Source organism: Arvicola amphibius, chromosome 1 (genome assembly GCF_903992535.2).
Source record: "Arvicola amphibius chromosome 1, mArvAmp1.2, whole genome shotgun sequence".
Lineage (NCBI taxonomy): Eukaryota > Metazoa > Chordata > Mammalia > Rodentia > Cricetidae > Arvicola > Arvicola amphibius.
Window position 1 is genome coordinate 164,392,174 of NC_052047.1, and position 27,533 is coordinate 164,419,706.

A 27,533-nucleotide genomic window follows, 5' to 3' on the forward strand; every position below is an offset into this window, starting at 1 on the left:
ACACCACGTACAACATATTCAGCAAGTCCTCCTGGAGCGACAATATAATTTGGGGTGATAAAATTATTCTTACATTATATAAATAAACATGTATTAATTTATATGAGAATGTAACACAAACACAGGTCTTCAAAGGAATTACTATATCCTTAGACTCTAAGAAGTTCCACTGTTCTGGTTGTCCAGGTCTTAAGTAAACAATAAGCAGGAGTCATCATGAATGAATGACGTAAAATACAAAGGAAGGAGAGGGAATAAAAATGTTCTCTACCTATCCGTTCACTCTCTTCAATTTCCGATTTCCTACTTTGTAACTAGGGAGGCTGCTGTCAAAGTGAGCCTTTCATGTGGCAATGAGAGTTAGTCTTCCCTCGGACATGTTTTTAGAAAAGCTGTGTAAAGCCGTAAGGACACCTTATTACTGAATATTCTGCTCAAAGTACAGTTACTCCAACTAGTAATCATTCTCTCTATTCCAGCCCACGTCTTCGTAGGCTTTCTGTGACCACCATATTTTCCAAACTAGACACATATGGGACCTGATAACAAAACTGAATCTTGACAATTGACTGTCCTGTATAATGCATGATGTCTAGTCAGTAGAATTATGCTGCTGGAGGGTTCATGATGGAGAGACAGAACAGAGCCTAGCCTTAGACGAGGGGTTTTCCTCCTAGCAAAGCAGGAACCTGGGGTCTCAAAGGAGTCCGTTCGATCAGTAGCCCCAGCAGGGCAGTTGGAATGTTCTCATACTGGTATTCTCAGAACTTGTCTTCTCTTTTGGGTATCCCATCATCTCCTCCATCATGACATGCTCCTTGACTCCTGGTCATCTCGTGGAGCAAGGCTTCCTACTGACAGAGACCTTGTTAATCATTCACCTGCCCAGTCACCCATTCACTTATCCATCTCTCCTCATTCAGCTTTCTTTTGTGTTTTCTTGTGCACACTGGCAACTTTTCAAATTAACAGCCCTTAACTATCTACACCATCTTATCTGCAGCTTCTTTTCCTTTCCTTTCATCATGTGTTTATTTTGGCATAATAATCTTTCCACTCAAATATTCAATCTACGCCACCTTATCTGCAGTTTCTTTTCCTTTTCTTTCTTTCATCATGTGTGTATTTTGGCATAATAATCTTTCCACTCAAATATTCACAGAAGTAGTGAGTAAGACGCAGTATGTCTTCACTGAAGTTTCGAGCACAGATCTCACCAAGTGGGACTAGAAAGATGGCTCTGAAGTTAGGAGCACTGGCTGCTCTTCCAGAGGACCTGGGTTCAGTTCCCAGCACTCACAGAGCAGCTAACAACTTCATGTAACTCCAGTCTTGGGGATCTTACACTCTCTTCTCACTTCCACAGGTATCACACACATACATACAGGCAAACCACTCACACACATAAAGTAGAAATCAATAAAATCTAAAACAAAAAAAAATCATCAATTTCCTCAACAAACAGCTAACCGCAGGGAGCATAGTTTGAAATAATATAAACTGTAAACCATGTTTGGTTAAACTTTATGTCGTGTATTTATGTGTGTGTGCCAGTAGAGAGGGCTGGAGAGGCAAGTTCTTACTTTGTCACACAGGATGGCTTTCAGCCCCTTGGCTCAAGACATCTCTCATCAGCCTGTGAAGTAGCTGGGACTCCAGACACACATCCCTAGGCCTAGCCTGGTGTCCCATTCGTTTTCCAAGCAACATGCGCCGTCTCCAGATATTACTATTTCTTTGTCTCCCTGCCCCTGTCCTCCTCCTTCCTCCCCCTACCTCCGGTCTGGTTTGTTTGTTTGTTTTGATTTTGTTTTATTTTCTAAATGTAAGGCACAATCCCTGAGTAGTGAGATTATGGTTTATTTATCTGCTCCTTTTGTAGTAGTGCAGACTGGACCTGTCTATGCTAAGTAAGTCCTCAGCCACTGAGCCCCAGCCCCAGCCCCCTGCATTTCAAAGCACTCACATGTTTAGCTTTTATGTTGACCCAGAGGTATTTTTCTCTGCTCTGCTTTATTTTTAGTTCAGTGTGAGTGTAAAAGTCACCAAAAGGTTAAAAAAACTGAGAAGGAGAAAAAGAACAAATTTTTAATGTCGCAGTTTACATTTCGAAATAAAAAGAGAGCTGCCTTTAACTTTCGAGTTGTTATTTAAATTTGTTTTCAAAGCCTAGCAGCCTAGCATGCCTAACACTTGAGAAGTAGAGGCAGTCCAAGCTATATATCAAGACCCAGATCAGCCAGGCTACATATTAAGACTCTGTCTAAAAAAATAAAATAAAAATAAAAAAATAAATTACAAATTAAATCTGTTTTCATTGTTATACAAAAACTACTGGCTATCTTTAAAATATATAATTGTTTTAATTTCCTTTAGACTCAGCAGATGAATTTTAAGACACAAATTAGAATCACTCAGCAAAGATGAGTCTATTGTGTTCAGGGAATCTTATGAAGCACTGGGAACCTAAAGATGAATTCAGCTCAGATTCTGCCTTGGGCTCATAACCTAATCTACGCTAATTTTTAAACTGGGGAAGCAGACAATAGGAAAGCCATGAAACCCATGCTAGAGTCCCAAGGGACCTTCCCTGCAGCTGGGAGGAGTCATGGATTTTAAAAGGGTGTAGGAATTTGATGGTTTAGACTTTGCCTGGTTTCTCCTGCAGCAAAACAAAAGAATTTGTGCTTGACTCCTTTAAGATTTGCAAAGAAACTCGCTTGCTAAGCTCCCCTGAAGTAATTTAAGGTTCTCAGTTAGTGACTAATAATTAACATCCATCTACTAGACAACTCCACTTGATCAGCCCACGGAGACCACAAACTGAACTTATTCAAAAGGCGATTCTTTATGCTTGTCTAAAAACCCCTCTCACTACATTTTTTGAGATATGCTCCAGTCTGGCTTGCAATTCCCAGTCTTCTTGTCTCAGCTTCCTGAGTACCAGGATCGCAGCACTAATGATGACTCGTACCTCACGTCTCTTTCCTGAGACTGAAGACCTGAATCATTTGTCATTGCCCTTAGGTAAAGGTCATGGGTATTCAAGCGCTATCTTGAATGAGTTCGGCTTTTCCTTTTCCCTTTATTCCTTGCTGTAATAGAAATCAATCTAGGGTTTGCATGTGGTAAGAAATTGACAGATGCCCCTGCCATCTCAGCCTCCCGAGCTCCACTGCTGCCTCTCCACATTCTATTTCCTTCGGTTCCTACATCCAAAGTGAGCTGTCACCTCTGTGTACTGTGAACTGTGTACTAGTTGTTCCCTTTTCCTTCAATGGCCGCCTTCTTGCTTGGTTTAGTGCTGCTCAGCCGCATTCCCAGGCGCTCCCTGACGCTTTGATGACGTGCTATGTTTTCTTCAAACACCCTTCAACGCTCCTGCCCAGTGCTAATCTTGCCTTAGCGCCACTGGTTGCTTTCTTCTCTCTTCAGGCTGTAGGTCTCAGAAGGTCAGTGTTGTTTCCATTCCTTCCACTGTTCTATCTTTGGGAGCCAAAGCTAGCATATCTGACTATAGCCAGATACACACTGGCAGATAGCAAGGATTTAAAAAAAAAATCAATCTCATCTTTTACAGGGAGTTACAGAAAACTACCTATAGGCTCTGTGATTTAATTCAAAGATGTCCAGAAGCACATTTTAGTTGACCGGCAGGTGTAATGGAAAGCTCCCTATCTCAAAGTGAGCTTTTCTTGGTTCGTCAAGGGCTAAAGCAGCAGTTTGGGGTTCCTTTAGGAATTCATCTACCTCTTCTCCTGGTTACCTCTCCACTCCCCTCTATGAGGTGACTGTGCTTTGGTTCATGTAATAGCTTACCCACTCAACCAAGACTTTTTTTGAAATCCCTTTGCCTCTTCCCTTCCCTTGCTGTTGCTGGGGAATTTGGGACCAATCAAGAACCATCTTCTTCCAGAAGGTATGCTGAAACTAGTATCTGCTGACCCTCACAGACTCCAAGTGCTCGTGAGTGACTGGGCCACTGCCATCTCTACACCAACGTGCCAGCAGAGACACTAACAGATAAATATGTCAGACTTAAATACTACCATAAAGGGAGGCAATGGTGTATAGATTTCTTGAGAACCAGTGGGCTCCCTGTCAGGTCTCTTCCTACAGGAGACTGGAGAATGACACATGAAAGCCTTATAACCTGACCCTCTAGGTTGAAGACCCAAAAGCCAGCTGGTTGACTTCTCCATCGCTGCTTTTGGAACCAGTACACACAGTGTGTGGGAAAAAAAATCTTAGAAACTTGTCTATCAGCACCAAAATCCATTTATGGTTTCCCAGGCAACTCCCTACATTTCTGAGACATTCAAGTTGTTATAAACTTTGAGGATAGCAATTTGGCACACGGCAGCTCTGGCATTTTTCTCTTGGCTGTCTGCTTCATTCATGCCCCTCCATGCTCCGGTCTATGAGACCAGCCACATAATTTGCAGGGTGAGTGCAAAATAAAAATGTGAGACTCTGTTTTTAAATTAAAATCTCAAGGCAGTGACAAGGGAGCATTAAAGCAAGCATAGGGTTCCTTTAAGGGTGGGGCCCTGGGTGACTGGCCCTGGGCGACTGCACAAGTCAAATGCCCACGGAGCCGGCAGTTCTCTCTGCGTCTTGGGAAGCTGGACCCGGCAAACTCCTCTGCTGTTTGCTTCTGGCTATGCTCACTGGGTAGGAGACCCTGACAGAGCTGACTTGAGGGCAGAAAGGAAGAAAACATTTTATTTCTCTACTGCTGCAGCTGTCTCTGAAGCTTCCCACAACAGGGAAGATCATCTTTTCACAGATTCAACAGCTGCAGCAGCCGATGGCTCTGGTTCCAGCATCCTGCAGAGATTCTAAGCAGACTGCTGTAGTTTTACAAGGGAGACATGTTCTCAGGTCTCTTTAGCTGATATTACCTTTGCGTAAACATCATGCAACTTTCTTACACAAACCTAGACAGTATAGCATATTACAAACCTAGACCATGTGGGACACATATATGGTACAGCCTATTGTTCCTAAGGCTGTCATGAACGAAGTCCTAGATTAAATCCAGCAGAAGAGGTGACATAACCAGAAGACAGTAGACTCAAGGTGTATGAAGCTGTTGCTGCATCCAACTGGTTTACAGTAAATAATTTTCCATTTGGTTAAGACGGTTCCCTCATGGATCCCTGCCTTGCAGGACATTATATTGTGAGCCCAATGGTGTGGTCACAGCAGTCATGACTTCCCCCTGCCCCCAAGAGCAAAAGGGCAGGCTGCTCATATTCCCTAAAAGAAGGAGAGATTGGAAAGGGTCATCCACCCTCACTTGATATTTGTCCCATGGCCTTCTGAGCCTCCCTCCCAGCATAAGTAATTCCCCATCTGTACCCGAGTAAGTGGACCATGGAAGGTTAACTGCAGGGGCACCCTCATGGTGCAGCTATAGGGAGCCATCATTCATGTTAGGCTGGGATTTTCACTGCTGCTGGGGTTTACCAAAAAGGACTTGAGTGGAATCATTTCTTTGGTGTGGCACCAGTGCCTGCTCTAGGGTGAGAAGACTTTTGACCCAAGTAGACCGTGTATCCAACTACATTAAACTCTTGATGTTTCTGCCACCTCTAGAATCCCGGGATTAATACAAGCACCTACTACCACAGCCAGCTATAGTAAACATTTTTTTTCAAAATTAATTTATGTATATGAATGTTTGGCCTGCATGTATATCTGTGCACTGAAGAGGGCATCAGATCCCCTAGAACTGGAGTTACAGATGGTTGTAGCTGCCATGTGGTGCTGGGAGGAAAACCCAGGTCCCCTGTAAGAAAGGCAAATGCTCTTAACTGCTGGGCCCTCTCTCCAGCCCAACATCAAACATTCTTTTATAACAAAAGCCCACTCTAAAATAAAGACTAGACTACTGTGTAGTGAATACATAAAACCACCAGCTTCTTTATTTGCTATCACGATCAAGCGGTCCATGGTATGAATAATGGTGCATGCTCTTCTTTTATAGCACTGGACACAGTATGTGTGCTTACATCAGAATCACCACAAGAAGAAATTCCTTGTCTTGTGATGATGTTCTTATGCTTGGAGAGGCACCAAGCATAAAGGCCTTTTCATCTTCATTATAATTTTGGGGACCCTGGCATATGTGCAACCCATTGTTGATAGTAAGGTTCTTATGCAGTGTGCCACCATGGAGTGTGCACTGCCACTGGTTCCAGCAGCAGACACTGCCTTCATCAGGGACAGCAATGAGTGCTTTAAGGGCTCTAGTAAAACCAACTCCTCCCTTTTTCCTATAGTCGTAGGGTTAATAGTAATTTCCTGAAGTCACTGCCCTCAGGCTTACTTTACCTTCTCATTTTGCTTCTTCAGCTCTTCTAACAATAGCAATTATTCCTTAAATTAAGTCCCCTGGTTAAAACAATTAGTACCATTTCTAATTTCCTGATGAGACATTGGCTGATAAAATGGCTAGGTCCTTAAAATTATGTTTCCCCACTGACCCAAATATTCAACTTGGAAGGACGCTTCCTATGGGTATGACCATGGAGTAGGAAAAGGCATAACAAAATTGATACTGCATTTTGTATCCTGTGCCTTGCTGAAATAGCAGAGGCAGTAAACAGTGTAATTCCTAATATCTAACAGTGCAGCTGCTGAGAGATCCCAGGGAAGACAGATGCCAATGAGACAAATTGTAACATAAAATCCAGAAATGAGAATTTAGTATATGAATTATGTGGTCTTTCAAGTCAATATGTGGTAAGGACGGGAGAAGAAAATTATAGATCAATATCTCTTATGAACAAAATATAAAATTAATTAACAAAGAGTTGGTAAATAGACTCAATAAATACATTAAAAGGACAGATGAAGTCCTAAGTGATGTGTGTAGTTGACATGAACACAACCATGTCAAGAAACCTAATGCCTCATATCTCCAAGAACAGCAAAGCCTTCCCCAGGTCAGGCTCAGAGGAATGGAAACGCCTTCCTCTGGTCTCGGTATGGACATTTATGAACCTTTAGCTAAAACAAGTCTATGCAGAAACTGTTAGCCACAGCTTTCTCCTCCTGGATGATGGCAACCTGGGAATGCTGCCCTACAGAGACCTCCTATAGAGATTAACAAGCCTGCATCCTCCTTGTTCATGCTGTACACAATAAACCGGCTGTCTCCATGCTGCTGCTGGTGTATCTCTATCAGAGCCCACAGTCTACTTGATCCCACCTTTTCTATGTTTGCCCATTGTTTCTTCATTCTCTGTTTGGTGTGGGTGATCCTTCTATGTGTTGCTTTTATTGGTTGATGAATAAAGAACTGGCTTGGCCTATAGCATGGGAGGAGGAAGACAGGGTCAGAGAGAGATGCCATGGAACCACTGCCAGAGATAGATGTACTGAAACTTTGTCGGTAAGCCACTGCCATGTGGTGAAATGGGAATTAATAGAAATGAGTTAAATTATATGTAAGAGTTAGCAAATAAGAAGCTAGAGCTAATGGGCCAAACAGTGATTTAATTAATACAGTTTCTGTGTGATTATTTCGGGTCTAAGATAGCCGGGCGGCCAGGACAAACAAGCGGGCCCTCTGCCTACATCTGTTGTCTCAGTTAGATAAATCCTTAAACCTCGAAGGTCTTGGCAATGATAGCTGGGCTTTCTTCTCCAAACAAATTAAATAGTTAAAAACAAACAAACACTGCTGGGTATAGTGGCACATCCCTTTAGTTCTAACACTTAGGAGACAGAGGCAAGTAAATTTTTGAGTTCAAGGCCAGTCTGGTCTACAGAGCAAGTCTTGGACAGACAGGGCTTCACAGAAAAATCCTATCTCAAAAAACTCCCAAAAAGAAAAAACATAAAAGCTCTGAATGCAGTGATACACACCTATGATTCCGGCACTCAGGAGGCCAAAGTAAGAGGCTGTTGACCTGAAGGACAACTTGACCAAATAGTGAGTTCCAGGCCAACCTAAGCCACACAGCAAGACTTTATTTCAAAAAGAAATCAATCAAACAAACAAATATCACATTAAAAGGATAAAGGTCAAGCAAGATGATTTCCACCAGTATGGGAAAAGCATTTGTCAAAATCCATGACAAACCCTCTCAACAAGGTAATAATAGGAGAGAACTTTTTCAATATGATTGATAAAGGGCATCTACAAAAAACGACAGCTAAGTTCATACTTACTATTTATGGTTTCCTAGGCAACACATATTCTGAAGAATGGTTCAGGTTGGCAAAAAGAAAAAAAAAAAGCAAACATTGTGGATAACATTCTTGAAAACATATAGCCTGGATCAGGGAGATCGTTCAGCCAGTAAAGGTGCTTGCTACTAAGCCAGATGACCTGAGGTAGATCCCTGGTACTCACTAGCTAGTGTAAGGAAATAACAGACTCCTGAAAGCTGTCCTTTGACCCTCACATGTACACATGAACAAACATGTATACAAAATAAATAAAAAATAAATAAATAAATAAATAAATAAATAATAGGAAAAACCAGACAGGCAGTCAGTCATTTACCTGGCTACTGAAAGACAGGTGGAAAACAAGCTACAATGCCCACTGCCTCTATACTAGTCAGCATTTTACTAGAGTTGTAGCAAAGTCAACAAGGAAAGAAAAAAACTAAATAAAAGGCAGAGATCAGGAAGGAAGAGATGTTCTTACCCAGGGATGACGTGGGTGTGAATGTATAAAGGAAGTAAAATCAAACACAAGAACAATCAGAGATTAACTGAAGAAAAATAAGTAAGGTACACACCTCATGCATTATACCAGAAAGATGTTTTTAATAAATCCATGAAGCCAGAGGACCGAGGAACGTCGTGCAACAGCTTCCATTGGAACATGAAAGGTATTCTAAGTATGAAATAACATCTAGGCGTATAATAAGACTAGTGAATACAAATATTATAACAAAAAATGTATAAGACCTTTTTGGATTTTTGTTTGTGTATGGGTATTTTGCCTGCATGTATGTATGTCTGTCTGTCTGTGCACCACATGTGTGCCTGTTGCCTAAAGAGGTCAGAATGCGGTGTCAGATCCCATAGAACTGAGTTACAGATGGTTGTAAACTGCATGTGGGTGGTAGGAACCAAACCTGGATCCTCTACAAGAGCAACAAGTGCTCTCAAGCACTGAACCATCTCGCCAGCCCGTGTAACAAAGATCTTAAAACTTCTGGGTAACTAGAATTCAAAAACCAATGTTAAAAGGCAAATAAGTTGGAAAAAAAATATATTTGTGATTACTGTCACAGACAAAGGGTTATTATGCTGATAGAGAAAGACTCCGGGGAGGAAAAGTCTATATAATCTGAGGGAAATGGGAAAGAAAAAGAGATTAGAAGAATAAGAAGAGCTCTCAAACATATTCCTCAACCTCTCCATAGTGAAAAGATGTGGATTAAAACCTCAGTAACATCATCTTTTTATCAACAAGACTAGCAAAAGAACCAAACACAGGTTGGTTGTTTGTTTTCAAGACAGGGTTTCTCTGTGTAGCCCTGACTGTCCCAGAACTCACCCTGTAGACCAGGCGGCTGGCCTCGAACTCACAGAGATCTGCCGCCTGTCACCATCCAGCTCAAATAAAGTTTTTTTTTTTTTTTTGCATGTTTCACTGAAGAGGAAACATACCTAGAAGGAGAGGGGCTAAGCAGGGTAATGGTGGACACTGTGATCAAAGTATGTATATGCATGTCTGAAAACACCGCAGGAAACACATTAGTCTGAACAAGTCAGACACACATAAAAGGAAAAAAGAATCCTAAAAGATAAAATCAACATGAACTGACACAAATCCTAAGGACAGCAATTTAACATTTACTAAAATTACAAATGTGATCTGGGCATGGTATGCCAGCAATCCCAGCAGTCTGGAGGTTGAGGCAGGAGGATTGCTAGGATTTGAAGCCAACTTGGCTTACATAGAGTTTGTCTCAAAACAATACCAATGTGTGTCCCCTTTAACTCAGCATTGGGTTTCTAGAACTCTTGTGTCACAGGTATATTGCCCCAGTGTGAAGGGTTGTTTGTTATAATATAATAGTCTCCGAAATTCCAAGAGATTTGACATAGCTTAAAATGCTAAGCAAAAGAGAATTTGTTAAATAAAATAATGCACATTTCTATTGGGATTCTATGGTAGCCCTTAAACCTGGGCAAACTATATACTGAAGATCAATATGTAATATGTACTTGACCTTCAAGTAGTAACCTTCAAGATTTATTATTGTTAGAAAGGTAAGATGGAGTGTCTTTATAATAGTAATAGTTTGTATACAATTGGGGAGGATATATACATTGGCTTAGATATATAACCAATATCTCGAGCAGGATTAAAGGTGAACACAAGGGGAAACGGTTTTAAGGAAGGAATGAGGAAAGCAGTAGAATACATGGAACAGGAAGGGGAGAAAAGCACTACTGGAAGGGGCACAAACATGGGAGGGCACGAGCACGTGGGAGAGGTACAGGAGGGAGGTGCAGCAAAAACAAAGCTTGCATGATAACATCATTATGACCCCATGATTTTGGGTGTTGATTAAAGAATAGGAAAGCTTTCTTTTGCAAACAGTGTTCTAGTTTGTTTTCTATTGCTGTGGCAAAGACCATGACCAGCTTGGAGTGGAAAGGGTTTACTTAACTTGCATGTCCATTATTGAGGGAAGTCAGGCTGGAACTCAAGCAGGGACAGAAGCAGGAACCATGCAGGAATGGCACTTGCTGGCTTGCTTTCCCTGACTTGCTCATGCTACTTTCTTATACAACCCAGGACTGCCTGCCCAGGAGTGGCATCACCTATAGTGGCATAGACCCGCCCACACCACAATTGTGCCATACACACACACACATATACACACACACTCATACCTCCAAGTGTGCATGACAGAATACACAAAATAAAGCTTTCTTTCTCAGGGAGACAGCTGCAGCAGCTAAACAATCCTCTTACTTGATGACACAGTCCTCTTTATTTATGGGTTCTGACTTTGGATCAAGAAGAAGATATATGGCTGGATGGTAATGGTGCATGCCTTTAATTCCAGTATTTGGGAGGCAGAGGCAGAGGCAGGCAGATCTCCATGGGTTCAAGGCCATTCTGGTCCACAGAGTGACTTCCAGGAGAGAAAGAGCTACATAGAGAGACTCTATATGGAAAAAGCAAAAACTAAATAATAAAAAAAACCAAAGACAAACAAACAAACAACAAAAAAAAATTCAAACCACAAAGCAAACATACAAAAAAGAAGGTATATGTTGGGGGCTGTGTGTGTACTAAATATAAACACACATTTCTGTTATTAATTCTTTAAACAACACAGTTCAATGACTACTTGCACAGATTTATAAGGTATATGGTATTATAAGTAATCTATAGGTAATTTAAAATGATGTGCAAAGGTGGTACACAAATACTATACCACTTCATGTAAGACACTTGCATATCTAGGCTTTGGTTTTAGCAGAGGGTTCTGGAACCAGTCCCCCATGGATCACAGAGAGCCAACTCACTGTTTCAAAGGACAGAATATGCCAGATCCTGAACACATGTCAGTCAGGTGGTGCTGCGAACTCTTGCTCCTGTCATGGTGCCTCTGACAGACAGACACACACACACACACACACACGCACACACACACACACACACACCAACTCCCTCCTCCTGTTTAATAGAGAAAACAAACACCACCAGTAGTGAAGTCCAAGACTTTTCTTTTTTTAATCGTCCCCATCTCCCGACTTCTCCTGTTTCTAGCCAGGCTCAGCTTCCTCTTACGGCTCTAGAAAACAAGGTGACCTTCCTTCTCCTTCTCAAGCCCTTGAATTTCATTCCCTCTGTACTTTCTATCAGTTCTCTCCTTTATGCCTCTATCTTCCATTTCTTCAGTCACCAGTCCTTTGTCTTAGTTGATACCAGCGCCCAAGAGTCAGGAGCCTCAGCTTTGTCTCTCAGCAGTCTAACCTTTCCTGAACCCTCTTAGAGCTGCCTCCTGACCATCTTCCTACCGTGTCCTCATCCCTGCCCCACTGCCCAGGTCCTGGTCAAGCTTTTCTAGCTTTTGCTTTTGTTTGTTTAGTTTGATTTTGCTTTTTCCAGACAGGGTTTCTCTGTGTATTCCTGACTGTCCTGGAACTCACAGAGGTCCACCTGCCTCTGCCTCCTGAGTGTTGTGATTAAAGGCGTGCGCCACCACTGACCAGCATGGCTTTTGTATCTTTAATCAAGATTTTTATAATTACCTTGCAATTTACTTCTGGCTTCCTAGCTCTGTCTGCCTTAGTCAATCCTTCATCTTATTCCACAGCAATTTTCTCCTGTGAGTCTGTGAACTACGCGTCCCCAAAGATCACACATAGTATAAATGTGATGATATTAAGAGATGAGACTTTTGGAAAGTCCCCATCTGAAGGCTGCACCCTCGTGGATTAGGGCACTTACAGAGGGCTTGAGGGAAGGAGGAAGTAGACTCTGTATTGTTTTGCTCTTCCATTCCTTCAGCTGTGTGAGAACACAACATCTGAGGTCCAACCTGGAAGCAAAGATGTGGACCCTTACTCGATACTGGACCTACCCACACACACTTCGGTCATCTACTTCCCAGTCTCAAGAACTAATGTAGCCGGGCGGTGGTACTGGACCTACCCACACACACTTCGGTCATCTACTTCCCAGTCTCAAGAACTAATGTAGCCGGGCGGTGGTGGGGCACACTTTCAGTCTCAGCACTTGGGAGACAGAGGCAGGTGGATCTCTGTGAGTTCGAGGCCAGCCTGGTCTATAAGAGCTAGTCCCAGGACACAAAGCTATAGAGAAACCCTGTCTCGAAAAACAAACAAAAAACGAAGGAAAGAAAGAAAGAAGGAAGGAAGGAAGGAAGGAAGGAAGGAAGGAAGGAAGGAAGGAAGGAAGGAAGAGGACTAGTGTAATTTATGTAAATTCCTTTTAAAAGACCCAAACTATGACACTTTGTATGGACCAATACAAGGCCCTTCTTGGTATTATTCATCGTCCCCACTGTTACGCCCAAAATCCGGATCTCCAAAACATCACCATGGGGCCTTACCCGATGCAAAAGCAGAGTCCTTATTTCAAGTTAATTCGGGTCCCTCCGTCAGTCAGAAGCTGCTCCTCTGTCTGTCTGAATCAGCCGTAGCATCCACTGCAGCAGCAGGAACAACACAGAACAGACCCTGAGCAGAGAAAAGAGGGGGTTTATACAGAGGAAGAGGCTTAGGGAATTCCAAGCCTCTGGGCTTATGATTGGCTGCTCCCGAGTGGGGGAGGGGAATTCCAGACTTCCAGGCTTGGGATTGGCTGTCCCTATGATGTAAGGGGATTTCCAGGCCTGAGGAGAATTCCCAGCTACCAGTAACTGCCTGAGGGGAATGCTAAACCTGTAGGGGCTCCGTGATTGGTCATTTTTCCCTCCTCCGGGATTGGCTGGTTTTGTGTCGGGGCAGCGATGGCTCTGATTCTGGGGCCAAACTCTGTTTCTTTCTTTGGTTCTTTTTACCTTTTTGACTCTAATATTTGGACCAGGGTGAGTATCTTTGATATGCCCTGAATCTAGGGTCTTAGTGCGTTCTTCTGGTCTTGGTTTCAGGGTCCGGGGACTCTTCTCTGCCTCTAGGTTTGGGGACAAAATGTCTCTTCCCCAGGCTCTGGTCCCGTTTTCAGAAAAGGGTGTGTTTCTTTCCCTGGCTCTGAACCTAGGGCCAGGCTGCTGGGGGTTGTGCTAAGATTATGGACTCATTGAATCTATGGAGGCCTGGGCCTCACACCTTCCACTCTCAGAAGGCAAGCCCAGTGACTGTTGTGTACATTAAATGTGAGTGGCGCGGTCTGCTCTTGAAGCCTCACTCCTGTTGTTGGCCTTTTCTCATCTTCATGTCCAGTACTGATAAAAAATTTCCAGGAAAAAACTTTCCAAGGAGAAAGAGGTGTGCTGTGATGATCTGAAAACATCTTCCCTCCCCATACCGTGACATCGTTGGGGAGATAGACTATTACAGTTATTTGTCCCTCAAATATATCTATCTACTCGCATTTTAAATTATACTACTTAGAAAACTTGTAACGATATGAATTTATCTTACCCTGTGCTACCATTGCTACATATAGTGAATTTATATTATTACAAGCCCTATAAGGCTATAATTTTTATTTTGGTTTATTTCATTTATTTATTTTTGGTTTTTCAAGACAGGGATCCTCTGTGTAACAGGCCTAGCTGTCCTGGAACTCACTCTGTAGTAGACCAAGCTGGCCTTAAACTCACAGAGATACACGTGCCTCTGCCTCCCAAGTGCTGGGATTAAAGGTGTTCACCACCACCATATGACTATAATTTTGGATTTAAATACTTACTATGTGTTAACATGTTTGTTTGTTTGTTTTTCGAGACAGAGTTTCCCTGTGTAGCCCTGGCAGTCTTGGAACTTGCTCTGTAGACCAGACTGGCCCTAAACTCAGAGATCCTCCTGCCTCTGCCTCTCCAGTGGGATTAAAGACATGCCACCATGACAGGCCTCCTAGTGTGTATTTTAAATAAAATATTTTTAAAATGGTCTGAATTTACCCGCATATTTATCACTGACAAGGCCCTACACTCTTTCTGAAAGATCCCGATGGCTTGTGCCTGCAATCCCAGCCCTTTTAAGATTATAATGGGAGACTGCCACAAATTCTAGGCCAGCCTGAGCTATACGGTAAGTTCCTGGCCAGCCTGGGCTAGACAGTGAGATCCCACCATGGAAAAAAATAAACAAACAAGGGAGCAGGGTGGGGGGAGAGAAAGAAACAAACTAAAAGCCAAATGAAACAAGAACTCTCCCCCATTATACATCAGACCTCACTTTTTTCACCCTCAGAAATGTCTTCTATGGGTCAGCTGGTAGCAGATTCTCATTTTCCTTTAACGGGAAAGTATTTAATTTTACCTTCACCCCTGATGAGTATTTCCAGTAGACACGGAAATCTGGCTGGCAGGAAGTTTCTCTTTCGGTCCTGTAAGATGCCATTGTTGCCTCTGATGGGAAATCTGTGCTTCTCGGATTCTGTTCCTGTAGTTACCGCATGACTACTCCTCTGACAGCTTTAAAAAGTCTTCCTTTATCTTTGCATTGCCAGAGCTGGGCTGTGATATGCCTACTTATTATTTTCTTTGTATTAATCCTGCTTAAGTTGCACTGAGGTTTTTACATCTGTCAACGTATGTCTTACTATTCTGTTCCTCCCTTATCTTCAAGGGATGTGTTCCAAGATTCCCAGGAGATGCCTGAAACCACAGATAACAGCAAGTCAGACATATAATACAGATACAGTATGTTACATATATATATATATATATATATATATATATATATCAATGATAAAGATTAATTCATAAGTTCAGCAAAATAAGAGATTAACAGCAACAACTAAAGGCTAGGGATGGAGCTGAGAGACAGAGTGCTTACTTAATAGTAGCTAATAATAAAATAGACTATTAATGGGCTGCGGATGTAGCTTAGTGATGGAGAGCTTGCCTAGCTAAGTATGGGTTTGGTTCTCACTCTCTCTTTCCCTCTCCTGCTACTCTCAAAATATCTTTGTGGGGAGTCAGGTGTGGTGCTACATACTTGTCATCCAGGTATGTGGAAGGCCAAGGCAGGAGGACCATGAGTGTGAGGCCACCTTAGGGTACACGGCGAGACTCCGTGTGAAAACTAATACAGAGGTATGGCAAGGGGGTTCAGTGGGTAAGGGCACTGGCTGCCAAATCTGATGACCTGAGTTCTATCAGACCCACATGGCAAAAGGAGAGAAGTGACTCCTGCAAGGTGACTGCCGCAGAAGCGCCACAATATGCATGTCCCCCAACAAATCAATAAAAATAGGTGTGATAGAAAGATATAAATAGAATCCCATTGTACTGTGTTAATATTTCTTACCTGCAGCTGACAGTAGGTAACAAGGCTTAGGTGCATGTCTTCAAATGCACCTCCTGTTTCACTCCCTCTCTTTCTAATACTACATAGCACGTGTTTGAGGTTTTCTAATGTCACCCACCAAGTCCCAAAGGCTTGCTTTCTTTAGTTTTTCTTGCAACAGTTTTTTCTCTTTGTATCTCCAGAGAAGAGATAATTTCAACTGATCTATCATCAAGTTTATTGACTCTCTGTTAATTATCCACGTCTGCTGTTAACTGCTGTAGATTATGCTCATTGTTAATAAGAAAATAGCAGGGCAAGAAGAGATTGGGTGAGACAGCCTGATGCAGAGAATGCTGGCAGGAAGAAGGGTGGAGTCAGGAGAGTAAGGAGAGATGCCAGTCAGTCACCAAACAAGCAGGACAATATAGAAAATGGAATAACAAGTCATGAGTCACATGACAAAGTATAGATAGAAATATGGGTTAATTTAAGTGTAAGAGTTAGCTAGTTGTAAGCCTGAGCTATTGGCTGAGCATTTGTAATTAATATAAGCTTCTGTGTGTTTATTTGTGACTAGGTGGTTAGGACAGAAAGTGTTAATTTACAGTTAACCCTTACAGTGACTGCTTTGCTCCTCTCTCCCTCTTCCCCTTCTCCTTTCCTTTCCTTCTTTCTATCTGTATGGTGCAAGAGACTGAACCCAGAGCCCTGTGCCTGCTCTGAAAGTACTCTCTATCACTGATCTACATCTCTAGGCCCTTCATGTAAGTCTTCATATTCCAGAACTTCCATTTGAGTTTTTGTTTCTCTACTGACGTTTCCTATGCACTCATTCTGAGTGGATTCTTTTTTTTCCCATTTATGCATATAATAGCTGCTTTAGAAGTTCTAGCTCCAGTTTCCACCATATGGTCACCCTCTATCCATGACTGCCTTTTCTGGTAGTAGGCTGTGATTCTCCCTTTCTCTACATGCTGAGTTTAAAATCTATTCTGGGCATTGTAAGTAATGCATTCACTATAGCCTAGTTCTTCCTCTCTAGCTCTCACTCTTTTGGAATTTCTTCCTTAGATTTTTATCAGCTAAGGGTGCCCAGACTTTGTCTTCTGACTCTTAAGACAATAAGGACAGGTGTGGTGCCTTGGATCTATAATCCCAGCACCTGGGAGGCAGATGCAGGAGGATTTCTGTGAGTTCATGGTTTGCCTAAACTATAGAGTAAAACCCTGTCTCAAAAAAGGAAGGAAAAAAGAAAGGAAGGAAGGAAGGAAGGAAGGAAGGAGGGAGGGAGGGGGAGGGAGGAAAGAAAGGAAGGAAGGGAAAGAAAGACAAGATTATGTGCACGCACACGCGCACACACAGACACACATACACACATCCTATTCACATTTTAACCACTTTAAATTTCCTATCCACTCATCCTCAGTAGATTCTTTCTTTCCATTTATACATATAATAGATTGGTACTGTCCTCATTTGCTTTCTGTTGCTCTAATAAATGCTATGACCAAAAGCAACTTGAAGAGGAAGAGGCTTTTTGCTTATTACAACTCCCAGGTCACTGTCTGTCACTGAGGAAAGTCAGAGCAGGAACTCAAGGCAGGAACCTTGAGTGGGGAACTGAAGCCGAGACCATGGAGAAATGTTGCTTCCCAATCTGATCCTCCTTCAGGCTACTTTCTTATACAGCACAGGACCATCTGTCCAGTGGAGTCACTGCCCGTAGGGGGCTGAGCCCTCCTATGTCAGCCATTAAACAAGAAAGTACCCCCCATGGACTTCCTCACGAGACAATCGGATGGAAGCATTCTTTCCAAGTGAGGTTCCTTTTTCCCAGATGACCCCAATTTGCATCAAATAGACAAATAACTAATCATCATAGGAATTTACCATTACTCTCAAAGCTGCTGTAAGTGAGAAGTTCTCTTTTTAATTTAATTTTTTTTAAATGTGACATTAGGGATCAAATCCAAAGACTTACATGCTACACCAAGCTATTCCATGGATCCCTAAATTTTTAAATATTTGATTAACAAATTAAGATCATATATACAACATGACAGCAATGACTACACCAATCAAATGAATTAACACACCTGTTACCACCTTAGCTATCAGAACTTAACTGGATTTACAAGTGAAGGTGTGCGCCTTTAGTCAACGCCCTCTTTTCTCTCTACTGCTGTGATTCCCTTCTTCCAAAGATCAGCCACTTTCTACTGCCTGCTCCTCTGTCCTCTAGAGGCCCAAGTAGCTGTCTTTGTTCTTCTATTTCATCTAGAGTTCTGGTTTTGGTTTTTTTTTTTTTTTTTTTTTTTTTTTTTTTTTTTTTTTTTTTTTTTTTTTTGGTTTTTTGAGACAGGGTTTCTCTGCAGCTTTAGAGCCTGTCCTGGAGCTAGCTCTTGTAGACCAGGCTGGTCTCGAACTCACAGAGATCCGCCTGCCTCTGCCTCCCGAGTGCTGGGATTAAAGGCGTGCGCCACCACGGCCCGGCTAGAGTTCTGTTTTATAGAACCATATAGGTTGTTTTGTTTTGGTTGAGGCTGACTTCAAGCTAGTAATCTTCCTGCCTCACCCTCCTTAGTGCTGAGATTACAGACATGTAGGACATAGCGAGGTATGTTTACATCTTATCCAGAGTGTATAGTTTATTTTGTTCTTATATCTAGATGCATACACCAGGAGCTTACTCAGCTATCCTAGATAGAGGGCCAGCCACTATTTCCAGCTCTCTGCCTTCTGCGCATGTGGGTGAATCATGCTTTCTATCCCCCTTAAGGGTGGGATGGCGACATATGAGATGTGAGAGGAAGTTCTGCTTGCAGTGTTCCAGATGGTGGCTCTGCCATCGACCTGGGACCTGAATGGACAGACACCTCAGCCGGTCTTTGTTTTCAATGTATTCTGAACAATTAACAATTTTTTTTATTGAAGCGACTAATATTAGGGAGTCATACATTATTATGGCTTCTTCATCTGATCTATCCAGGCCCCATTTTGTATTAGTTTCTGGGACTGCTGGGACAATGCAGCTTTAGTGGATTAAAAAAAAAAATCAAAAAATATATCCAAAATCTAAAATCTGTCCGCAGGGCTTTATTCCTTCAGAGGTTCATGAGGAAAACTTAACTTTCAGACTTCTGGGAGCTGCCTGTGTCGCTGTCCTCCATCTTCAGAGCTAGGTGTGGTACCACCACTCCAGTCTCCTTTCTCCCTCTCCTTTCATAAAAGCTTGTGAGCCTGTCATGCCTACTCCGTTAATCCAAGAGAAATGTCCTATCTCAGGGTCCTCAACTGAGCCACATCTGAAAGCTTCCTTTTGCAATGTAAGGTCACGTATTCAAAAGGCTGAGGATTCGATCGTGGATATTTTGGGGAGACTGATATTCACCCTACCAAACAAAATGCCACAGTCTCTAACACAATAATTCAGAGAGAGGAGGGGCTCGATAAATGAGCATCAATTAAATAAAATCTTGCGATTAGCATTAGCCCCACACGGGAGCTCATTAAAATGTAGCACTCTGGCCCACCCCAAACCTATTGAACCAAAATGTTCATTTTAACAAGCTCCCCAGGTGTGCCTCTTACTCAGGAAAGGTGAGGTGTACTGGGGTGAGTCATTTAATCTAATAACAACGGCTAACACTCAACAGGCGCTTCCTGTGCTTTTCCTCACATATTCATGGACCCACCTCTAACCTCAACTGCACGGAACATTTCTGCAGAGTGCAAATTTCAGGCAGATTCCTGAATACTCTCTGTCCCAGAGCCTTCTTCAAAGTTGAGGCACCCAGAAATGGAAGGCTTGCTTGATCTTCCTGGAAGAGACTTTTGCCAGTGAACATGTTGTCTGATGGATAAATCCCTCTGTTTCCCATTCTTGGAATGGGTGATTGCAAAAGGCTCTCCTATAGAAGAGACCTCACCTGTGTTCCCAAACCCTGGTTCTTCTTCCCTGGGATCGTCTGCACAGAAGCTACCCGTCTCCAGGTTCGTTTCTATGGCAAACACAATGTGGTACTTGTTCAGCATCATGCCCTCTGCTGAATTCCATGTCATTTATAGCATGTTGTACCTGCAGCAATTCTGTGTAAAGGTACTATTTTTACCTCTTCTTAGAGGTAATGTATAGCAGCTCATGTCTGTAAACCCAGTCTCTCTGAGACAGAAAACTGCCAAGAATACAAGGCCAGCCTGGTCTACACAGTGAGGTTGTCAAAAAAAAAAAAAAAACATACACAAACAAGACCAGTGTGGTGGTATATGTCAGGAATCCCAGCATTTAGGTATAGCCAGTTCTAGACTAGCCTGGGTTTCATGAGGCTCTACCTCAAAAAACAAACAATCCCTTCCAAATCCATGAAATTCTAAAAGAATGTAATTTTCCCAACTTCAAGAAAATAATGAGTGATAGAACCCAACTGATAAGGACCAACTGACTCGACCTTAGAGCCTGTTCACTCAGTGTATTGCATCTCTCCAGAAAGAACACACAGTAACTTCCAACGCATAGAATTTCTCATATTAAGACTGGAAAGGCCGGATACGGTGGTTTACACTTTTAGTTCCAGCACTTGGAAGGCAGAGACAAGCAGATCTCTGAGTTAGATGCTAGCCTGGTCTACAGAGTGAGTTTCAGGACAGCCAGGGCTACACAGAGAAACCCTATCTCAAAAAAACAAAAGCAAAAATGACTGAAAAGAAGCAGGGCCTGGTGCAAACACCTTAAGCCAGTACTAGGTGGGCTAAAGTAGGAGGACTGCCACAAGTCTGAGGTCACCATAGCTCTATAAGGAGACCCTGACTCAGAAAGGAGGCCAGCAAGATGGCTCAGTGGATAAAGACACTTGCCTGCTGATCTTAGCATCCCTGGGACCCACATAAAGGTGGAAGGAGAGAACCAACTCCACCAAGTGGCCTTTGACTTCCAAAATGTGCCCACGGTGTATACACACAACAACAATAAATCAACCTTTAAAACTATAGGCAAAGAGAATTAAATCATTAAAACTGAAAAGGACCAGGGCCTGGTAGGTGAGCCTGTGACCTTAGCTACTCAGAAGGTTGAAGGCAGGAGGCTTGAGAATCCAAGGTCTGTACAGGCTACATAGCAGAGTCCAAGCCAGCCTGCTCGACTTGGTAAGAGCTATCTCATAGTAAGAAGAGGGAAGCTGTGGGGATGGGACAATAGGTCAAACAGAAAAGTACTCCTGTTTCATCCTTCCTTCCTAATATCCCAAATCCCACACATCTCATTGTCAACAAAGCAAAGAAATCCACTTCTAAATCCAAAAAGTATAATCTAATGAGTCCTTGGGTCCTACCCACTTTTCCTCCCCTCTCCTCTCTCTCTCCCCATTTCTTTCTCCTCCCTTCCTTCCTCCCTCCCTCCCTTCCTCGACAGGGTCTTGGGCAGCAGCCCAAGCTGGTCTTGAATTGGCAATCCTCCTGCCTCTGCCTCCCATTTACTGGGGCAACAGGCATGAGTCAGTGTGTCCTACTTTGCAGTACTTCTCAAAGGGGTCAGCAAAACCGTCTCAAGCATTACAGTCAATGTGTCTTCTTCTCTTGCTATGCAATTCCCAGTCAATGAAAGGCTTGCAACATTGCTACTCATTAACTTTTTTTTATACATTTTCCAAAACCTTTTAGAAAGTGCTGCTGAATCTCTAAATGCAAAACTATCTTCAAGTATCCCCTGGCCATAAGGGTAGGTCGGTAGAAGTAACTTAAGTTAGCCCAATCAGATCAAAGGAAAGACTTGCGTAAGCCACGAGTGTCTTCCTCTTCATGGTGACGAGCGTGAACAAGAAGGCAGATTATACCACTGTCCATGATTGGAATTTTCCACAATGTGAGGAACTGGCCCAGAAGAAAAATGATACTGTAATGGCAGGGTGGAAAGAGAGGGAGGGAGAGGGACCAGGTGAAGTTGATGGAGTAGTGGAGCAGGAATGTGAAGAGACATCTTGCTGTGATCATGCTATGTTTGTGGGCCCTCTGGGCCGGGAGCTTTTCCCACTACACAAGGACGCCTTTGCGCAAATCTGCTCAGCATCATGAGGTAGCAAACCCTCCAGCCAAGACGAGCACGCAGCTGTATCCTCACTCTTTCTTCAGAGTAGGAGAAATGGCCCACGTGACACTCCCTGCTCCCCCTTCACACATACAGATGACATCTGGAAACGCCATTGTGTGCTTCAGCAGCTGACTACAGCAGCAGCAGGAAGAACTGGTTTACAGTTCTCTGCCTTACTCAGAGGCAGCGGCAGGATAAGGGAGTACTCAAAAACACAAGCTCTGGATGCAGTCTTGAGAGCAAATCCTAGCTTTGCACTTTGTGACCTTGGCTTTGTACCTTAATTTCCTCACCAATAGACATGGAGTGTCCAAATCACAAAATGCATATTTTATCAGTGTCTGGGAAATATAAGAGTTCAAATGCTACAGGGCTTTGTCCTCTGTGTTTGGCTTTGGCAACGTTCGCTGGGATTGTATTATCTTCAGGCATTGTTGTAGGGATGAAGAATACATCAATGAACAAAATAGCTTGTATTCCAGCAAGAGAGAGACCCAGAATTAACAATTAATATGAAATGAGAAAACAAAGCCAAGGAGGAAAAAAAAGATAGCGAATGTTTTCTTTGGAAAGGAAAATGTAAAATAGAGCCAGGGGCAATAGGAAGCAGCAGGGTTTGCAAAGTTGACCAGTGTGGTTTTCTCTCAGAGGGGCCATTGGAGCAGAGGCCTGGAGAGTGAAGGAAAGCTGGGTACTGTTTGCCTGTCTATAATCACAGCATTTGAGAGGTGTGGAGGCAGGGAAATCATGAGGTCATAGAAAGAATGTGAGGTCAACCTGAGACCCTGTCTCAACCAAACAAATAATAAACGCATGAACAAATGAATGAATAAATATCAAAAAGAATGAGGAGGAGTTGTGGGGGGCACTTGGGGAGAGGGAAGCCATGTAGGATCTTAGAATGGGGCTCCAGGATAATGGGATGCACCCCTGTGAAGGTTTCTAAGGAAGGAGAGCAGTTGGTTGGCTCCCATGGAAGGAAGGTGAGCAGAGTGGCCGGAGTGAGGAAAAACAGCAGAGTAGAAGAGAGTCTCAGAAACCCAAGAAGCTAAGCCAGGCCCTACTCTGTAGGGCTTGTTCCCACTGGGCAGACTACAGCAGGTGCCCTGTGGGACACGCAGGACTTTACAAAGGGCTGTCTTGTCACCTGTTGTGTTTGAAGGAGCCTGTAGGAGTTGTAAGCAAAGAGAAACTGTGACCAAGTGGAAGCAAGGAGACCTTCTGGGAGCCCAGGACAGCGACTGTAGTGAGAGGTAAAGGTGGTACAGTAGAGGTGATAGGATAGGTCAGGTTGTGGAGACATCAGGGATTTGACTAACAGAAGTTTATGTCAGGCACAAAGGAGGAATAGCCAGGCATGATGGTGCACACATGTAACCCCAGCTCTCCAGAGGCTGAGACAGGAAGGTGACTGTGAGTTCTACACCAGCCAGAGCTACACAGGGAGACTCTCTAAATGGACATCTATCACATCAGTTTTTGATACAAGCCACAATAATACAGGGAACCCCGCACAGAAGGTATGACATCTTAGGGCATATGAAGTCACCCATGGAGTGGGAAAGACGAGGCCAAAGCCCTGGATTCACTCGGCTGTAAGAGGTTAGAAGGCTGGAGAAATGGCTGAGCAGAGAAAAACATTTATCACACAAGCCTGACAAACAAAGTTTGATCTCTGGAAGTCACAAAGTAGAAGGGGGAACTCTTATCTCCATAGATACCATGACACTCATACAATAATATTTACTAATCCATCCATCCATCCATCCATCCATCCATCCATCCATTTATCTATCTATCTATCTATCTATCTATCTATCTATCTATCTATCTATCTATCTATCTATCCATCCATCCATCTATCTATGAGATAGGATCTGGCTGGCCTGTAACTTGCTATGTAGACCAGGCTGGCCTCAAACTCAGAGATTCACCTGTTTCTGCCTCTTGAGTGCTAGGATTAAAGGCATGTCTGACTTTTTTTGGTTTTGTTTTCTGTTGTTTGTTTCAATTTTGTTTTATGTGTGTGGGTGTTTTCCTTCACATATGTCCGTGCATTAGAATAGCACCTGATGCCCCCAGAGGTCAGAAGAGGATGTCAGATCTCCTGGAACTGGATTTACTGTTGTGAACTGCCATGTGATGCTGGGAATCATGGGTCCTCTGGAAGAGCAACAAGTGCTCTTAACAGCAGAGCCACCTCTCTCCCTCTCTCTACTCTCTTATAAACAAACTTTTAAAAAAAGAGAAACAAGTGGAGGGCATTGGAGGAGACAGCTGCAGAACTGGCCTCTCTTTGAGCTGGCTTCTAGAAGTCTGTTCTCCTTGTGATTCTTCACTGCCTCCTCCTTGTCTTCTGCACATAAGGCAGTCAGTGGGGAGAAATAACTCCTGGAGATTTTTCAGGATGAAAGTCACCTGTGACCTTGACAAGAGCAGTTCTGGTCTAGGGATAGGGGTGAAAGTGTGACTGGCGTTAAATGGAGAGACAATAGGAGGAGCATGCAGGATTGCTACCGATCCAGGGGGTGTGTAGCCAGGCAAAAACAGTAAGCAAAGATTACAGAAGACCATGGAGTCCTTGAAAAACACTCATGTACATGTCTGTATACCCATGAATAGAGACGGGAAAATATGTGACAGGCCCCCAGACCTTCACACACTGATGCCATGTTAAAAGCACCAACATACAATTCTGACCTAAGAACCCAGCACAAAGACCCCTACACCTGCCAAGAAGCAAGAACACAGACCTAATCCATCATAGTCCACAGTGCTGGGAACGCCGTAAGTGTACTTGCTTTTTTACTTCTATGGCTCTACTTACTGCTAACCATTCTTACGAACTGAAGTATGTCAACCAGGATATAATAATTTTTGTGCATAAAAAGTCAAGAATGGTAAGCAAGTAGCTACACAGTTTGGATAAGTTCCCTATGTAGCCCACTGGTAGGTGAACAAGGACTTTCTATTGGCTTTAAGAGTCTATGTGTTTAAGTAAAAACATTTTTGTACAAATGTGAATGATTCTGATGATGAGCAGGAGGTGGGGCTAAGTTCCAAAGCTATTAATGGATGGCTTTGTTATAAGTGTTTGCCTCTAAACCTTACGTGGGAAAGTCATCACACACACACACACACACACACACACACACACACAGAGAGAGAGAGAGAGAGAGAGAGAGAGAGAGAGAGAGAAGCTCTCATGAACCCACACTCATCTATACACAATATACAAATATACAACAATAATAAAAACAGTAAAAGTTGTTTTTTTTTAATCTGTTTTTTTCATTACTATAACAAAAAAAGGTAGACTTCTTTACAAAGAAAGGTATCATTTGGCTCAGGGTTCTAGAGATATGGGCCTGGGAGGGTAAAGCCAGCCTTGAAGGCATAGAGAGAGCATCAGCTGGCAAGAGACAAGGATGCTAGAACCTGCCTCTTGCCTGCTGATAAAGCTAGCAGGATTCACCTGTGGGAATGTTAACAATGACTACCCTCAGAGCCAAGCAACTGCCCTTTTGGGGAGTTCAGCTACACTCCTCTGCCAAAAGGATTATCCCAGTGTGCTCTATGGACTGATTACACCCTGACACAGAGAAGTAGGGCGAACTGGGAGACCCTCACATAAGAATCTTACACTACTACCGTCTCTTGTATGCAACTCTGCCTTAATAACATGCAAGGGTAGTGAATGAGTATATAGGCCAGGCAAAACTTAGGGAGGGAAGCTCAATTTATAAGGCTGCAGGGAAGTGCTTGTCACTGGTCGATAAAGGCTTCCCTGAGGTGGTCTATTGGAGGGGAGGAGAGTCCACAACCCTGTGGGTATCCATTCACCTGTGTTCTGTAAGGAAACCCAGTATAATCATTGGTTACCCAGAGTGAACTTCGGCCTTTATTTTTTGCTGGGACATTGCTTATATTTCCTCCTGGGAGTGGGTGGCATGAGCAACAAGGGACTCCATAGTAGTCAGAGTTTTTCTTTCTTTTGTACACCAAAGTTTCTGTCCCACCTGGTCCTGTAGCTGTTCAATCCCAAAGAAACACACAGGTCTATATTAATTATAAACTGTTTGATCTATTAGCTCAGGCTCATTATTTACTAACTCTTACAACTTAAATTAACCCATAATTCTCGGCTACGTTTAGCCATGTGGTTTCGTACCTTTTATCAGTGAGACATTCTCATCTTACTTCCTTTGTGTCTGGCTGGTGACAACATCTCTCCCTTTCCTCTTCCCAGAATTCTCCTAGTCTGATTACCCTGCCTATACTTCCTGCCTGGTTACTGACCAATCAGCGTATTATTGCCTGGTTACTGACCAATCAGCATTTTATTAAACCAACATGAGTGACAAATCTTTACAGTGTATAAGAGCATTATCCCACAGCATTCTTTTCACGTGTGCATGTGTGTTGGGGGGCACATATGTGTACATGCATAGGCCTGAGGTGGGTGTCAGAAATTATGAGCAGGTTGCCCACCAAGCATTTCCATGGCTTCTGGGAATTCAAACTATTTTCTTCTTATTTGTGCAGTAAACATAGACTGAACAGGGACTCCCAGATTAAATGATACTCTCATGTGTTACCAACTGAGCCATCCCGGCCTATTCTTTTCCCATCTCACAATAGGGATTAAATTTCAACCACATGAAGCCATGGGGCCATTCAAATAAAATCCTACCTATAGCAATAGACAACTGGGAGGCATCCTGGTGCTGCCGGTGAGGTATGGATGGGTATCCCAGGAACAGAAGTGTAGGCAGCACCTGAACAGAAAGATCGAGAACATAGAGGGTGCAGTAGGCAGAAGGTGAAGCCTTTTGTCCAGTTGCCTTCATTTCCTCCGTGAAGTAAACAGCAGGGCTTTTGGCTCAGAGTGTGGAACAAAGAGGGTGTCTGAGGACAGAAGGTGCAATTTAGTTATTTCAGAGTGTGGGAAAGGAAAGCCCCCGGGGGATATGCAGAAGGACAGTGTTGAGCGCCCACTAGAGACTTGGGATCATAAATTTAGAGTGGCGACAGCGTAGCCTTGTTATTTTAGTTCAGCATGGCAAGTTGGAGAGGAACTGTGCTTTTGCCAGGAGGTCCCAGGAACCAGGTGAGGGGCGCGTGCATACAAAGCATGGTGTCTGCCATAGCTGGGTAGGAAGGGTGTAAGGGCAGTGCAAAAGGGAGATTGGAGGGCCAAACTGAGTCAAAGAATTGCTCAAATATGGTCACTGGAGCCCATAAACTAGAAGAGAAAGAAGTGTTGGACAGGAAGTAGGGTGCAGGACAAGAGTTCAGAAATGGCTTTCGTATCTGGTGTTCCAAAGGTCTAGGGTCCCCACACAGCAATGGGGAGGTTCAGGGACTAGAGTCTTGGATGGGCCACTTACCTACCTGATCGCTAAATTCCTTAGCAGTGTTAACGGTGGTGGGGTGGGTGTGGAGAGTTTTGAGTCAAGCCTGAGGGACTCTTGGAGCGTGAAGGACAGGCAGTCAGCAGGAAGGCGGGGTGAGCATAGCCTGGGGG

At 43.2% G+C, this 27,533-nt stretch overlaps 1 long non-coding RNA gene across 4 annotated transcripts; it reads right to left on the reverse strand.

Moving 5' to 3' along the window:
* Positions 1 to 1,581: 1,581 nt before the first annotated feature.
* On the reverse strand, positions 1,582 to 27,526 carry LOC119826365. 4 transcript variants are annotated; one of them, XR_005287408.1, is made up of 5 exons: positions 27,401 to 27,526; positions 26,700 to 26,784; positions 14,950 to 15,287; positions 13,074 to 13,200; positions 11,238 to 12,539 (listed from the first exon to the last, which is right to left on the reverse strand). It is a non-coding gene; the product is annotated as an uncharacterized LOC119826365 (long non-coding RNA). The 4 variants fall into 4 exon arrangements; XR_005287407.1 differs by lacking the exons at positions 11,238 to 12,539; positions 26,700 to 26,784 and adding an exon at positions 1,582 to 5,262 and having other exon boundaries at positions 27,401 to 27,504; XR_005287406.1 differs by lacking the exon at positions 26,700 to 26,784 and having other exon boundaries at positions 27,401 to 27,504.
* Positions 27,527 to 27,533: the final 7 nt, after the last annotated feature.